We start from the raw sequence: 15,876 nt of genomic DNA, 5'->3' as shown, positions 1-15,876 counted from the left end.
TAACTGGGCAAATAGGACTCTTATATAACATCCAAAACATACAAGATTCTGCAGCAAACTGGGAGTATTTCAGGGTTAGCCTGCTATCTTCTTTGGATATAATTTCATCTTAACAGTTTAAGAAGGTGGACATTTCAACACTATCAAGTGCATTTAGGTGACGGGTTTCTTTTGTGTTAACTTGACTCCCCTCAATGACCTAGTTGGTAAACTAGTCACTAGTATTTCGGTCACCAGGAAAATTAAGCCTGCAAGAAAGGAGGCCAATATTCAAAATGCCTTGTTACCATCTGAACCCATTCAAATAGTTCATTTTCAACATTAGTATATAAGTTCAGTAATGAGATGTGTAACTAAAGCAAGCTCCTCCAACAAGACCAAGACAGCTTCTTTTCTTCTTAGGCTTAGGTTTTGCCCAGAATTCTCAAAACATGGATTAGCCCATATCAGCAGTCATTGCTCCTACAAGAAAGCCTTGGGCTACCACACACATATGGATGAGATGAAGGGACATTTTAGTATTTCCTCTGCTCTTCAATTTGTATAATCACTATGCAACAATTGCTGCAAAATCTGCCATTCCAATGGGGATGAACGATGCGTCTTCAGCTTTTCTAATAAGATTGGATCTCTGATCTTCATCATATGAAGAAAGGGAAGCATCTGTGTCTGTTGACAGTGATTGCTTGAAGAATCTCCCTAGAGCCGGGCGCGGTGGCTCAAGCCTGTAATCCCAGCACTTTGGGAGGCCGAGATGGGCGGATCACGAGGTCAGGAGATCGAGACCATCCTGGCTAACATGGTGAAACCCCGTCTCTACTAAAAACACAAAAAACTAGCCGGGCGAAGTGGCGGGCGCCTGTAGTTCCCGCTACTCGGGAGGCTGAGGCAGGAGAATGGCGTAAACCCGGGAGGCGGAGCTTGCAGTGAGCTGAGATCCGGCCACTGCACTCCAGCCCGGGCGACAGAGCAAGACTCCGTCTCAAAAAAAAAAAAAAAAAAAAAAAAAAAGAATCTCCCTAGAGCAGCCAAACCCTTCACAAAGCTTCTGATCCCTGGGACTATATTATTGAATGTGAAAATTATTGGGAGATGTTTATGAAAAGTAGGCTGGGAAAGGTGTCAACTCATTTGGTCAGATGCACAGCTAGGCTAGAATTACTTCAAAAGTGTTTGACTATTAGCCTGAGGGTTTTAAGGTACAGTTGTTGCACATCTTGTTTTGGCACTTGAATTTGGTGAGAGAATGACCTGATTAATCTTTTGTGCTTGATATTGTAATTTTGCGCTGTTAGCCACAATGTAAGTACTTCCAGTCTGCCTTTCACTTCCATAATTAAGTTGCCAAACTTGACATCATTTTTTAATTTCCTAACCTAGATCTTAGGTATACATAGTGGTTAAGAGTATGCTTAGGTAGGTATCAGATTTTCTGGCTTTAATTCTTCTTACCTATATAAGCTTAGGCAAGTTATTTAACTCTTCGATGCCCCTGTTCTCTTATCTGTAAAATAGGCAAAATAGTATTACCTCAAGATAATAGTACATAGCTTATGACAATTAGAAGTGAGATATCATCACATATAAGATACTTGGAAGTCTACAGAGCAAGACTCCGTCTCAAAATAAATAAATAAATAAAATAAAATAAAATAAAATAAAAAAGATACTTGGAAGTGTCTAGATTATCGGAAGAATCTAAAATATTATTATTTTTTATTTATTTATTTATTTTTTTGAGACAGAGTCTCGCTCTGTCCCCCAGGCAGGAGTGCAGTGGCGCAATCTCGGCTCACTGCAAGCTCCGCCTCCCGGGATCATGCCATTCTCTTGCCTCAGCCTCCTGAGTAGCTGGGACTACAGGCGCCCGCCACCGCGCCCGGCAATTTTTTTTGTATTTTTAGTAGAGACGGGGTTTCACCGTGGTCTCCGTCTCCTGACCTTGTGATCCGCCCCCCTCAGCCTCCCAAAGTGCTGGGATTACAGGCGTGAGCCACTGCGCCCGGCCTAAAATATTAATTTTTATTATTCTTGACACTCCTTTTACCTCCCAACAATTATATTACACACACACACACACACATCTATACCCTTTTTGATTACTTATCCTCAAGTTCTAAAAATATTCAGTGCCACAATCATATTCAGTAGAAAACCTTGCCTCCCAACCCAATAATCAAATGGAGGCTATCTAACAGAAATATTTTCAACTCTTGTCCCTCTCACTAAAAAACTCATCTGCCTTGTAATAAATTATTTAAGACAAGGATTGGGATTTTGGATATTTACCTGAAGGGATGGGTGTTTGTTGCTGAAACTCTATCACATAACTCTTAGTGTTTCTCTGATCACAGATGAGTGTATCAGTACACCAACTCAAGTTGGGCTAATTAGATGATCTCTTCTGAGAATTTGAAATTTGGTTTTAGAGACTTTGGGCGGTCTCTGATGGTTGTTTGAACTGCTATACGTAGACTCAGGAATCATGTGCACATAGAAAAGCAGGGTATGTGGCATTGAAGCAGAGCTACCAAGGGAAGCAGAAATGAGAGACCCACAGCCCTAGAGAGTGGGATTTTGAATCTTGAAGAGTTTCTGGCTCCTATTTCCAGTCCCTAGTGAGGTGTGTTTCCTGCTCTGAGGTCCGAGGAGATACCTCTAAACATTATATTCTCTCTTTTTGCATAAACTGATTCAACTGGGCTGCTCATAAATGTAACCAAAAAACTTCTATTTAAGCAAGTGTTCACACCCATTTATCCTTCCTCTCTACAATTTCTATGGAATGGTCTCTCTTCTACCACAGGTGAGTCCCTCCATATTTGCTCTGAATACCCTCCCTTCTTGCTTTCTTTGAGACCTTATACTATTGGTCATCAGTACTCTCTCCCATCTCCCTCACCTGCATCTTGGAATATAAACATCCCTTCACTGCTGGCACCTTGGAAAACAATAATACATCTTTCTTGGAACCTTCTCTCATGCGTTGCAAAATCATCACAATTACACTAAAAAAAAAAACCTTTCTCCATCCATTGCTAAACTTCTAAGAAAAGCAGTCTAATCTCAGAATCCAATTACTTATTTTCTATTTATGGTTTGCCACTTCAATTTTCTTTCTGTGCTCAATGCCCTCCATTGATAATTTCTTAACATTTTCTGATACATTACAGGATTTGTCATAGTTAACTTCCTCTTTTCTTTTGAAACTAGCTCTTTCCTTCATTTCTGACCTGCTATACTCTATACTATACACATTCTTGTTTGTGAAATCAATACTCATCTTGATGATACAGAATGGCACACGTACAGCCCAGATCTCTCTCTTCTAAGTTCTAGTCACATACATAGATACACACATGCATATATATGTGCGCATACATGTAAACATATATGCACACATTTATACATGTATTTAAATATATGCATACATATAAATTGTATGTTTTGTGTGAACGTACCCACACACATATCTTTTCTCTTAACATTTTCTTCAGGTACCTAAAACTCCACATTGCCCAACGTGTTATTCATCATGTTCATCCAACAACCCGCTAGTCCTCCAGAGTTTTCTAGCACCTCACCACATCACACTGCAATCCACTCAGTCACCCAAGACAAGAATCTCATCCATGAGTTTGGGATTACTGCAAAATCTTCTCCCTGTCTCTAATGCAATTCTCCTCAAGCCCAGAATTTAAACTATTGGCAGAGTGATTTTTCCAAATGTACATTTAGTCACCTGTGCCCATGTCTACTGCTAACAGTGGGAGCTTGGAAGAAGAGTATACTTGGGAACTCACCTATTATATATATAAATATTTAAAAGTGATATGATAAATACATGTAACAAACTGACATACAGAATTAATTATTTCCTCCTACCTTAATATATTTTCATACCAATAAAGTCATAATATATTGCAAAGCTATATTTTAAGTAACTAATGTTTGGCAAAGTATCAAAGATAAGTGAATGAATTATTATTGCCCATATCTAGATTTTCAGATGTTGGGATGATAATATTTGCAGTCTACTTCAGTAACATATATATAGTCAATAATATATATTTTACTCTATATAATTCAATATATATTAAATTATATATTACTATATATGATTCAGTAATTATTTTATTTTTTCAATAAAATTTATGTTAGGACTTCATTATAAAAAATTGTAAATTATATTGTTAATATCAATATTTTCTTGTAATCTATGCTCTGTTGAAAACAACACCAAATTAGCAAGCCTTCTTTGAATTGCTGTAGCTCTTGAATAGCTTTTTATTAATAGCAATTTGGAGAAACCTTTCTCTGCTGAGGCAGTAGCACTTGGAATTGTAAATAAAATTCTTAAATAAATACTTAAATCAGAAATGAATATTTTATATTTAAACTTTGAAGTAAGGTCACACATAATAAATTATTATAATTGCAGTAAATATTATAAAACATTTTAATGTCATTATATAAAGTCACTATTAATCACATCACATTTTTTGCCTTCTCTTAAAGTAGCATTTCAATTCACACATTGAGCTAAAGACTTGGTGTCACATTTACGCTTTTTTATGGTGTATCATGCTTACTTCTTAAATAATTTTATGAGTTATAATTGTTTGATATATATTTGCCCAGGCTGATCTTGAATTCCTGGCTTCAAGTGATCCTCCCGCTGTGGCCTCCCAAAGCATTGAGATTACAGGGGTGGGCCACCACAACCAGCTTATAAATTATTGAAAAATGCAAAATAATCCTCAGTTGCCATATGTAAGTATTGTGTATACCGTATTATTTCATGAGTGCTTCCATATCTTGAATTGAAATACAATGAGAAGCAAGAAGGCGGATGCTTGACACTACTGGAAAGCAATACAATGATTTCAATATCTATTATATTTTTGATATCTAAAGGGAAAGATTTGACAAGTTGCAAAAATTCGCCTTTTTCTCTCATTTAAGTATTTTTGCAGGTCAAATTCTGCACATACTGCAAAGTAGGGTTTGTCTACAATATATCCAGGGGCACAACCTCATGAGTCTCTATGACTTTTGGATGCAGCCGCCTTTTGATTCAAGAATGTATGGAAAATATGTGCAGAAACATTTCTCTGGAGCCTGAATGGGTTTATTCACAAGAGTGTATGTTTAGGATTATGGGTCACACTGTGCCAGCACTGAGAGCCAGATAGCCAGTGACAGAGGTTAGGTCGACCAGCCTTTCTGATTTGCCTAGGACTAAGGGACAGGCATTCCTGGGATGTAGGATTTTCAGTGCCAAAGCCAGGAAAGTTCCAGGCAAACTGAAATTATTGCACCAGGAGTCCGCATGTCTTTTAATAAAATTTGTGTATATGTTTGTAAGATGCATAGTTCCAAGTCAGGGGCCCCTTTTGCCCACATTTCAGGGTGATGCTATGTCATTCATTTGCTTACACTACTTTAATCTTCCCTCGATGACATAATAGAAATATCCAAACAGCTAAGACATTAGATAGCATGAAAAAAAACACTAAGAACAATGCCTAATATAGCAAATTTTAAGTAAATGGTAGTCATTATTATCCCACCTATAGTTAAAATCCCACTAATAGTTAAAATCCTACCAATAATTTATCTTCATAACACACAGGGGGTGAAAAATACATGTTTTTGAATGGCCCAGGAGGAGTTTCTGCTCTGTGTGAGATTTACAAATTAAAATGGAATAGGGACTAGAGAATTAGTCTGGCTTTAAAATTTTACTTCAGAGCTTCCAGTGATCAGGCCTTTGGTTTCCAGAGGATGTGAAAGTATAAATTGGGATTCTCTAAATGATGAGATCCAGGTATTTTCACTTGAAATTTGGAGCATAATTTTAGGGAATTCAGAAACAGTTGTCAGAAGAGTGCATAGCTGTCATCTAAAGCACACATTCTGTAAGTCAGGAACTTAGACTTCAATTTGTGAGGATAAGGAGCCAGTTTTAGGGAGGAGGGCGGAGAAATAAAAGCAGAGAAGAAAGTTGCACTAACATTCACAAGTGTTGATTTTCCACTTTATGCCAGAAGCTTTGCTAGGGTTGGACTTTGATCAGACCTCTGGAGCTGAATGAGAACTGTACTACATTCAAAAGGGGTTCAGAGTCGGTGGTGCTGTGACTTGAAGTGCACACACCTATCTTTTCTAACTGGTAATCCTGTTTTCTGGATCTCATTTGCACAAAGGTAGACAGACTGAGCGGTGTGAGAGTACAACAGATGTCTGTCAGTTACTGGATTTGGGGAGTAAGAATCTGCCCTTGGCAGCCAGGTGCGGTGGCTCACGCTTGTAATCTCAGCACTGTGAGAGGCCGAGGTGGGCTGATCAAGAGGTCAGAAGATCAAGACAATCCTGGCTAACACGGTGAAACTCCATCTCTACTAAAAAGACAAAAAAATTAGCCAGGTGTGGTGGCACGTGCCTGTAGTTCCAGCTACTCGGGAGGCTGAGGCAGGAGAATGGCTTGAACCCAGGAGGTGGAGATTGCAGTGAGCCAAGATCGCTCCACTGCACTCCAGTATGGGCAACAGAGCGAGACTCTGTCTCAAAAAAAAAAAAAAAAAATTCTGTCTGGCTTTTGCTGTCTGCCTTGGCCACAATTGTCTCTTATATTGTACTGAGCTAAGGATAAGGTGGAAGAGCATCAGTGGACCTTGATGTATAGAGCAGAGACTTTTAAAGTAACTGCATTAGAACTACAATCTGGGTCCGAATTCTGAATCTTGTGCTTCTACCATTTCAAAACATTCCAGGCACCATCACTGAATGAAATAAATTTGTTCCGGATAGTAAAATTAAACTGTGTTTCCACTAAACCCTTTTCCAACAGTTTTTATTATAAATTTGGTGACATGATTCTACCAGCAGAGAAAGTGGACTATTTCAACATGAACATGTCAAAACAGAATGTAAACGGTTATTTCATTTTACCTTACGAAATCCCTGTAAGATAGGGCAGGGAACTATGTATTATTGCCTTTATGTTTCCTGTGTAGAAAGGAAAATGAAGCACACTGGGGTCAATTAATTTGTCAAAGGTCACCTAGCAAGTTGGTGAGACTACCATTCTTCCAATATGCTTTCCACCAGACCATGTTAGACGTTAAAGGTCATGGATACACACTTGTTTCCAAGTCTGCATTGCATTTTGGAGTGCGAGACCAGGTGACTAATGGAGAAATAGTGTTTGGATTCTATGTTGTTGAGCTTGGAAGAAACAGCCCTATTTAAGCCAATGACTGAAACTGAGGGAATAACCTGATGGAAGGCTTAATGTTCCACAGCCAAGTGCTGCCTGCCTGTGTCAAGATACACGCAGTTTTACTTCAGCAGTAAAGAGGGAAACATCTGTTACAATGGAGCTATTCCAATGCAGGGGAGATGAGAGAAAAGTTGATTATAACATCCACCTAATTTCATAAAAATGCACTATTGAACAAGAACAATTTGTTGGATTATAAAAGCTGCTGGATTAACCAGGTGGCCTTGTTGGATGCAAATCTCGCTTTCCACTTTGCACCGTAGATACTTAAATGTCAACAGATGAATCCTCCAAGTCCCTTTCAGTTCTGCACTTTCTGGAAATGTTTAATTAGCTCTGTTGACACCCATCAGTCAACTTACAAAGGTTGAAACTTCAAATATAGTAGGCTTACAAGAGGATATGTTATATATATTTGTGTATATATATTTACATACCCTTATAAAGAATGATAATGGATACATCCTTTCTATTTTTCCATTTCAATCCAAGTCCATTTTACTAGTCTGTTTGCTTAGATCAGCAGGTAAACTTCTTTTAGGAGAACATCTTTGTTGATTAACCCAAGGACCCTAAATAATTCATCTATGTAAAGTGGTAGAGGTCTTGTGACTGCCACCCATCTCTTTCCCTGCTTGACGTCCTATTGCTCACCCACGCCTGCTCCCCTGTTTTCCTCATGAGGCCAGGATAGTGAGGACTATGCCTGCACTAATTTAATATGTGAGTTTTGCTACATCCTTCCTCACAACATGATGTTTAATACTGTGAGGAGGCCTGGACTGTTCATGTCCCAGTGTCAGAGTGTGGCACTGGAGCTCCAGTAAAGATTAAGTAAAATGAATCTCCAGCTTCTTCTGAATTAGGTCTTCATGGTTACTTTTGGTTTATAAGTTTCAAATAAAATTCGATGGCATCTCAGATTTTTTTTTAAAAGTTCATTTCCACATTAAGAAAATGGATTTCAAACATAAACAGAAATGACTTCTATGTTTTCATATCATTATCCACCTCCATTTTCATAGATGATTGAGAGAATGTTTACGGATCCATTAGTATTTGTGGTCTAACCTGGTAAATTAGACTTTTTATGGAACCTGAAGTCAACTAGTACAATTCATGGAAATGGATTCTGTGTGTACATGAGAAGAAAATTATATTAGATGAAAACATTTTCATGAGTGCTTATAGATGATAATGTTAAAGACAGGCATATCACTATAGAAACTAATATTTCTATAGATTAATCTTATAAGACGTTTTTGCTCTCATCAAAATGATGAAATAACTTTTACTATCGTCACTTTATAGATGAGAGAACAAAAGGTTAACTGATTTGCCATAAATTAGCAGCTATTGAAAGTGAACAAACTGAGACTTGTGCTCAGACATACTGATACTATGTCTCATATGCTTTCCATTACAATACATGTTGATTCTTACGTCTCTACTCTCAGCTACACAGCATATGTCTATAATGTGTGTTATTGGTGATATAATTTCTGCCAGGAGACAGACACCCAAAATAATGGTTTAAAAGACTGAAATTGTTTTCTCCCTTACCTAAAAGTCCCCGCTGGTATCAAAGTTCTGCTTCACAGAGCTGTCAGTGGTCCTCATTTCTCTTTTGTTGTTTCACCACTCTTCCATTCTTGAGTGTTAGCTCTTAACTGCATGTCCAAAATGGATTGCCAAAATTTCTGTATTCTAGCTAGCATGGAGAAGAAGGATGAATGGGAAGACACACTCCTTTCCTTTAATGTCACTTTGTGGAAATTTCACACATCAGTTCTTCTCACATTCCACTGGCCACAACTTAGTTATATGGCCACAGCTGACTGCAAGACAGGACTAGAAATATGACCTTCCTCTAGGCACCACATGCCACCGTCAGTAATAAGTTAACAGAAGAAGAAGGAAGAAAAGATGCAGTCTCTGCTACATAATGGGAGATAATTTTAGATTCTTTGAATGCTGCCTTCAGAGTCCTCATTTCATGTTTAATACTTTTTCCACTAAAAGGTCTTAAAACAAAGAAAGGAAATAAGATTTGCAAATTATATTTAAGAATTAAATTATTTTAGGCAATGATTTTAACCAGGCTATTTGTAGTCCCTTGGAGCTTAAAAGGTTGTTACCTGTATGTCGCATGAGTTTAATGAATTGAGGGCTATTCACAGTATCTATTTTAACTTTTTATACAGTGTCTAATTGAAACGTATGTGTATTTAAAATTTAAACAAATAATTTTAGTTCTTCTAAAAGTATGTATGTGAAAAAGACCAAAAATGATAATGGCCATTTTGTAGTCTACAAGTATGTCATTAAACTGGTGTCAGAGAACTTAGTGAAGTGAAGAAGGCTCTTTGTTATTTAATTTGGATATCTAAATGGGTTATACGCTTGGAATATCTCTCAACCATCAGGAAATGTTTATGGTTGGAAAGGAATGCCTTGTTAATGGGCCATAACCAGGTTAACTGGACATGGATTCTTTCCGGATTCCTACATTTTTATTTTCAATGAAAATAGGAGGAGGCATCTTAATGCCAAATAGTAAGACATTTTGCATTCCTCCATTTAAAATTTGTCTTCACATGAGATTAGTTAGAAAATAGATTGAATTCTCAGGGAATGCATTCTGCTGACCCACATTTTTCTGTTTGTCATTTATAGCACTAGTTAGCTTTCTGTGCATATGTATTTTGCTGTTGGTGTCAGTCCAACATCTTCCTTCTAATCATCACCTTACCATCCAACAAAAGTTTTCTGGCATAGGCCACGGGCAAGGGTCTGAGTGAGTAAGTTTCTTGAGCTCCAGATTGATGTTAAGATTTAAATCAAACTTCTCTTCCAGCTTTTTCCTCTTACAAGTTAGCAGTTATCACAGTTGCATTAGAATGTATATTATGCAATTTCCTTGAATAATTCTTACTTTTTCCTAATACATTTGGTTAATTCTTTACAGTGGGCTAATATTGGGTATAATTATTACATAGACTAAAAACTGTAAAGTGGATGCAGACAACATTTGATCTATAAATCAGACTTTGAATTTAAGGGGATATTATTGGAATGTTTTATTTGAATATAAGTGTATTTGAGGCCAAACGTTCTTTTTTTAAGCTCACTGGATTTCTAGAATAGCCAGAATTAGAGAGAAGGGTAGCTTGTCTTGGCCTGATCTCTAGTTGAATAGAATAGGGAGAAGATGAAGAAGAAAACAAAACTGTAAGAGATCCAGGTTTCTAGTATCTTTGGAATTTATGTTTCCAGAATTGTCTAGTTACAGTCTTAGCCACTATGCAAATGTCTATATGCTTGGACACACAAATATTTAAATGTAAACAGGAAACTAAAGCCACTATTTCCCCCCATAGTCTATTCTCAATGCAGCTGCAGAGGGTCAGTTTTAAACTTATGTCATTTGTCTCTTCAGAACTCTGCAACAAGCCTGGTTCCACCAGGCAAAAAGCAAGCTTCTTTAAAATGTCCTAAGAGCACTCTGTCCCTCTGCCCCACATGCACCCTTCTGCCTCTGGACTTTATCTGCTATTCTCTTCCCCTTCAACAACTCAACTCCAGCCACACTCATCACTTTGCTACTACTCGAACACACCAGGCACTCTTGCATTTTGTTTTAGCTATTCTTGGCCAAAAAGACCTTTCTTCCAGATGTATCTGCTTATTTTGACTCTTCATCCCCTTCTTGAAGTTTCTACTCAACTAAAACTTTTACACAACGTGGGCTTCCCTGACCTCCTATTTAATTTACTCCCTACCTCATCTTCTGACAGCCTCCTTACCTTACCTTTGTCTTTTAAAATAGTATTTGCCATCTTCTAAAATACTACAGAATTCATCTATTTATTATGTTAATTGTTTATTATCTGTTTCTTTCTACAATGTAAGCTCCATGAGGATGAGAATCTTTGGCTTATCTACTATCCATCACAAAGGACTTACACAGTGCCTGACACACAGTGGGTACTCAATACAAATGATGAGTGCTCAGTGTCAACCTCCTACTCCTAAATACTCGGCTCAGTCTCTCTCTCTGTTTTTTTCTTTTCTGTCTGTTTGTCTCTTTCTCTCTCACACACACATACATTCACATACACGTTAACTCAAAAGCATAGTAGCTCATTTATTCAATATCTCAGATCCTGATTAAACGGATATATAGCTAAAAGTAGTAAGTGGACATTCAGCTCTTTGTGGCCCCTAGTGATGACAGATAGTCTATTATAGAAAGAAATGAAGAACAACCAAATAAGGAGAAACAAAAACTACTTATTCAGAGCTTGCTATAGCAAGGGATTTAGCTACCATCACGGGCATTTTAACAGATTCAAAGGTAAGCAGACAAGTGAGGAACTTCATAGAGGATAAAATGGAAGGTTTCAGATATGCACTGATTGGGCTTTTAGCAGAGAGTAGGTGTAAGCAGGCTAACTAGAAGGCTATATTTGTTAGAGCACATATTTGGCTTTTTGAGGTTGGGCATAAGTTGAAAGCAGGAATAAAACTTGGAGAAGTTTTCAGTTGTTAAATAAGCTCTAGACATTTTGATCCAGTTGTTACTGTTTAGTTTCTTGGATTGTTGTTGGAGATAACAATCCAACTCCCTATAGGTTTGACTTACAAACAGCAGGCTAGCTTTCTAGGCTGGTTAATGTGGATAATGGGTTGATTTCCTGGCTAATTATTGCAGGTTGTGGGTGAGAATTCTATTTTATATATGCTCTGGTCATTGTCCATTTCTATATTTAATCTCTCACTATATACATAACAAATGAACACATAGAGCAGCTTCTAAGGGATAAGAAAGAAGTACAGATCTGTACACCTTTTAATAAAATTAAATTAATCTTCTCTAAATAATCTTTTCTAACAACTATCATCCCTTCTACAAATTTCCTTGACTTCCAGAATCCCAGGGAATTACTTACAGGATAAACATTACATGAAAATAATAATCTTTTTTTGAGATAAATTCTCATTCTGTGGCCAAGGTTGAAGTACAATGGCATGATCATAGCTCACTGAAACCTCAAACTCCTGGGCTCAAGTGATCCTCCCACCTCAGCCTCCCCATTAGCTAGGACTGCAGGTGCACACTATTATGTCCAGCTAATTTTTGAATTTTTTGTAGAGATGGGGTCTCACTATGTTGCCCAGGCTGGTGTCAAACTTCTGACCTCAGGTAATCCACCCGCCTTGGCCTCCCAAAGTGCTGGGATTACAGGTGTGAGCCACTGGACCCAGTAAAAATAATCTCGATGTAGTCCTTTCTGGGCCCCACTGAGATGGTTCTCATTTGATTACAAACATTGGGAAGAGTAAACCACTCAGATGTATCGGGGGATGACCTGACATTGCCTCTGTCATCTATTCTTATTTTGCTCCAATCTGATTTCCACACTGCAACTCTCAGTTCATGCTAAATGTGGAGTAAAGACAGATCTTATTGAAGTACTGCCTCATTCAGTCACCTCCATGACTTCTTATGGCTCTGAAGGTAAAGGACAAAATTGTTAAGATGGGCAACAAGACCCTCAAAGGCTTGTCCTTCCCTATCTCCTCAGCTTCTCCTCATCCCCAAACCCTTGTTTTGTGTTCCAATCTGTTAATAGTCCTTTGGATTTGGTCACGTTCCCCCTCACCACACAGTTCTTTCTCTCTTCCTAAGGCTTTTCCTCTAGCTCACTTTGCCATCATCTGGAGTAGTTAACTTAGTCTCACGTTTTAGATGTCAGCAGACTTCAACTCTTTTGCTAGTTTTATACGTCCCTGTTTATAACCATCATAGCATCATGTGTTTGAAACCTAACAGTTATTAGTTTTTATCAAGAATCAAGCAAATAAATGTTCCGTCCATCTTCTCCACTAAACTGAAGCTTTGGAAAGAAGAGGACCATTTTATTTTATTTTTATTTATTTACTTTTTTATTTTTTTTTTTGAAATGGAATCTTGCTCTGTCGCCCAGGGTGGAGTGCAGTGGTGCGATCTCTGCTCACTGCAAGCTCTGCCTCCTGGGTTCACACTATTTTCCTGCCTCAGCCTCCAGAGTAGCTGGGACTACAGGTGCCCACCACCGTGCCTGGCTAATTTTTTGTATTTTCAGTAGAGACGAGGTTTCACCTTGTTAGCCAGGATGGTCTCAATCTCCTGACATCATGATCCTCCTGCCTCAGCCTCCCAAAGTGCTGGGATTACAGGCATGAGTCACTGCGCACAGCCAAAGGGGACCATTTTATTTTTAACACTATTTCGATCTCAGTGCCTAGCACAGTGTCTGAAATGTAACAAATACTCAATAAATATTTGTCGAATGAAGGAATTATTGAATAAATGCTAAGAACATACAAATGAGTAAAGTAGGGTGAGTACTGTGAAGGAGTTCCCGGTCTAGACAGGAGTTAAAATAAATCAGATATAAATAGTACATAATAATCTACAAAATGCTGTGACATAATCATAGTGGAGGGAACAATTAACTGCAGGAATTTAAGGCTATCTTAAAGAAGGTGTTTATTGACTGGAGCGTAGAATAGGATTTTTTAGTTGTTAAGGAAGAAGTGAAAATCAATTATACTCTCTTATCTTTGATCCCTGTAATGTAGATGTTAAATATAAAACATTTATTTGTAATTTTTGGATCAGCAACTATTCCTGATTCTTTGTAATAGTGTTTCTCTGTTCATTGAGCTTGATGATTTATGACTGAGTCATAAACTATATAAAATGTTTTGAAAAGAAATAATGACATTTCTTTTGAAAAGGATTAAGCTGCTATTTCTTTTACTATTCTTAGTGTAAATTACAAAGGGGAAAAAGGAAAAACATCTTTCCATGATGCTAATAAATCAAGTTATTCAAAGCTATTCTTTGATGGATAGAGAAATATTGAAGTAGGCAAAGTGAGATCCGAAAACTAAGAAAGTTTGGTTATGAAGCAGACCTTTATTCGGAGGTTTTTCTTAGAGCACTCAGTTATCCTTGCTGTTTCCAGTTCAAGAGGAAAAAACAGCAACCTGAAAGTCGCTGCTGAAAATATAAACTTTCCTTATTTCCAAAATATTTCCTCTTTGAAGAACCGTATATTTGAAAGCCAACAGTCTCGCGTTCTTAAACAGTCTTGCCTTCTCCAGTGGCAGTATTTGTGACAAAGATTCACTTCCCTCAAATGTTAACTGTGCTGGTAAATATGTCAAGAGCTTTTAGGAATCCAGGAATTTTAGGCAACTCTATACACAAATATAAGTCTTTAACACATCATATATTCTTCTATATGGTTAGAGCAAATATAATAAAAGAAGATTTGTTTCAGAGGAAAAACAAGAAAAAAAAAGCCTTACCTTCACAATGATGATCTAGTCCTATATACTGTATATTGAGATACCTAAAGACAAAATTTAATGAGTTTCTTTTAAATCTTTATTTAAAGATAAATTGTAATATATGCCGAATCATGTCTGAATATTCAGCAATTTTTCCAGTTCTACCTGATTAAATTTCAACTGGGTCTGAAACACAGAGAGTAGTATTTGCAGTCTAACTGGAAAAATTGGGGGCAGATATTGAAACACGGTTAACTGCACAGAACTGACATTTGAAGGTCTTTCGTAATTTTATATCTCTGATATTATTGTCATGGAAATGGGAGAAGAGATGTTGACAATACCTTTTCAGCAACAGAACCCAGCAGTACTCCATCTGATGTGCTAATCAAGAGCTAATACATTGAAAATCTTAAGCCCCATGGGTTTGTGCTGCTTTTTTTAATTTAATGCTTAGTCAAATATTAACCTTAACCAGCTTTTGATATGCTGATAAATGTCACTCGATTTGTAGGGAGGGAAAAAACACACAAAAAAATTGCCATTTAATTTCAATATAAATAAATTTTGACAAGGCTATATATTGAACAAAAGACAATATACTGCAAAAGCTTTCTATAGGGATATATTTTTGAATGGAAGATTAATGCTCTCCATCTTGCTTTTTAGATGTCTCAGAGCCAACATAGGAGGCTGTGTGTGTACTCTTAGTCCCTGTGAAAATGATCTATTGATATATTGTAAGGAAGATTATATATGTCTTCGCATATATCTGTGTATGTATTTACACACAAAGAAATATAGATAGATAGATAGATAGATAGATAGATAGATAGATAGATAGATAGATAGACTTAGGCATACATACATATTTATCTATAAAGAGTTTTGTCACATTCATCTCGACTGTACCAATTGTTGATTGGGTACTCAGTGGAACAAAGTAGAATTGTGAATTTTTACATTTCACCATAGCTTCTGTTATTGACCTGTGGAAAGGCTACTTTCAAAAACATAGCCTTATTCATCCAAACAGGTGCCATTCTTGGTGCTTAACTTCTATGACTTATGTGTATTTGCTGAATATCTGAACTTTTTTTTTTTTTTTTTTTTTTTTTAAGAAACTCATTGAGTGAGAACATCCACACAGCTGATTGACTTAAGTTGACTTCCTGCCCATGTCCACAGTCAAATTTTTCTTACAGTTCTTTATGATCTTTAGGTGTTACCATAGGGCAATTCTACTT

At 37.2% G+C, this 15,876-nt stretch overlaps 1 pseudogene; it reads right to left on the bottom strand.

Annotated features, from left to right (window-relative positions):
• Window positions 1–334: 334 nt before the first annotated feature.
• Window positions 335–15,672, bottom strand: LOC119624774 (HIG1 domain family member 1A, mitochondrial pseudogene; annotated as a pseudogene).
• Between the last annotated feature and the right edge of the window lie 204 nt (window positions 15,673–15,876).

Source organism: Chlorocebus sabaeus, chromosome 8 (assembly GCF_047675955.1).
Source record: "Chlorocebus sabaeus isolate Y175 chromosome 8, mChlSab1.0.hap1, whole genome shotgun sequence".
NCBI classification, from domain to species: domain Eukaryota; kingdom Metazoa; phylum Chordata; class Mammalia; order Primates; family Cercopithecidae; genus Chlorocebus; species Chlorocebus sabaeus.
The sequence above is the reverse complement of the archived record's forward strand: the minus strand, read 5'-3'. Positions and strand labels throughout refer to the sequence as shown.